Genomic DNA, 2,088 nt, shown 5'->3' on the forward strand with positions numbered 1-2,088 from the left:
GAACTCACTTTGTAGACCAGGCTGGCCTCGAACTCAGAAATCCGCCTGCCTCTGCCTCCCGAGTGCTGGGATTAAAGGCGTGCGCCACCACGCCCAGCTCACCAGTCCTATTTTAATGTTGTTCACTTGCAACTTTACTTTTGACCTCTGATCATCAACAATTGTTTTCCAGAACACACATTTTCCAGTATTTCCCAACCCTCCTGGTCTTTCTACTGGAGCAGCTTTGCCTTTGATATAGGGAAACAGCAACATCTATCTCCTTTGTTAAACTGGATCTCTTTTTACATAAGCTATTGTTTTAATCTCTCCTTTGCAATCTTCATCTATAATTCCTGGATGCATAAGGAATCCTTGGGAAGTCAAACTGTTCCTTCCCAAGCTCATTCCTACTGTCCCTGTTAAAAGACCATAAACTCAAGTAGTTATTTTATAACTTTAGAATTTGGAGGACAGTATAAGATGTGTATCTATGGCCCAGTCTAGATCAGCACTGCCTGCATTAGCATGCATTAGAGCTGTAATACTTACTTGCAGCTTTGCTGCCTGCTTGTTATTTCCTAGCTGACAAGAGGGAAACAGCATGTACTTTTTGCTGCAGGGCCTCAAGCCAAGGCCCCAATTTTGCTTCACGATTGTTAGAAATTGCCTGGGATAACTCTCTTGGACATACACTCATTCAGCCAGTGACAACCTTTACCACATCGTCTGCATATCCCTGAAAGCCTAGGTCATCTTCCTGGTTTATATTTAGAAAAAACATTGCCCTTAGAGATGCCTTGTTCACAATTTTGTTTCAAATGTCCATATTTCCCAAAATTAAAACACTGGGCCTTTTGATATTGGCTATAGCGTGACTTCTCAGCATGGTATACGTTAGAACCTGCCAGGGACTGGGCTCAGTCGGCCCCCCTCAATCCGTGGGAATCAGGGATTCTGGCAGGTGGACATGGAGTCGGCAAGAATTGACAAACAGACAGGAGAGAGTGTGCTGGATCTGAATGTATTTTGTCCAAATGAATACCAGACTTTTAACACAGAAGAAAAACAAGAAAAGCCAGGCGAACACATCTGCCAAATCACATTGACACAAAACAAAAAGGAATGCATACATAAAAAGATGGCGGGAGCCAGGCTGCATTTACCCCTGAGAATGGAGCCAGGTGAATGCTCTGATGCAATGCTAGTCTATTGTTAAACCCACCACTAGGGGTTCTTAGTAAATACCTGATTATGCTATTCCTCTGGGCCTAGTGAAGAAACCTGCACCAACCTCACCTATTTCCTAGGCCATTGTGTAGTCCTGTGTTTGGGTGTGACTCTTTCCTAAGTAATTACTATGCAGACTAGCCCTGAGCTTTTCTCACTCTGTTTTGAGTAAATTGTAATACCTAATTAGTTTCACTGTCTCTACTAGAAGTAAATTTGAATGTTACTGAATATGTAACATTCTTACTGAATTCCAAGCTCAGGGTAGGCTTCAAAGACTTTCTAGGAACCATTGGAACACTGGTGGAGGCTTAGCTATATGTCAAAAATCAATCTTTAAAGGCACTTATAATAAAACAATACTGAAAGAGAGCACATGGATCCATATACCAGATTAATGCGGGGACAGGGTTTGAGTGTACAGGCTATTGGAATGCCAAGGTTCCAGGAGGCTGTTTCCTTAAAACCCTTTGCCTCAGGACTGCTTTTCAGGCTTTTAGGCCTACCAAGCAGACTGCACTGGAGTGGACGTAGCAAGAACCAATATTGGTTGTGTTCTTTATCCATCATCCACAGATGATGCCTGCACCTTTGGTAGCCTAATAACTTTTTACATTCTGAATTTGCATTTTTGAATGCTAGGGTCTCTATTAACACCTCTCTTGCTACAAGGTCAGATATGGTTTTGTTCACTGCTGATATCAATCTTTGTTTAAAAGAAAGAAGGGAAGAAAGAAAGAAAGAAAGAAAGAAAGAAAGAAAGAAAGAAAGAAAGAAAGAAAGGAAGGAAGGAAAAAAGAAAGAAAAGGGGAGAGGAAAGGAGGGGAGGGGAGAGGAGAGGAGGGGAGGAGAGGGAAGGAGGGAGGGAAGGGAGAGGAG

This window comes from Mus caroli, chromosome 8 (genome assembly GCF_900094665.2).
Source record: "Mus caroli chromosome 8, CAROLI_EIJ_v1.1, whole genome shotgun sequence".
Taxonomy (NCBI): domain Eukaryota; kingdom Metazoa; phylum Chordata; class Mammalia; order Rodentia; family Muridae; genus Mus; species Mus caroli.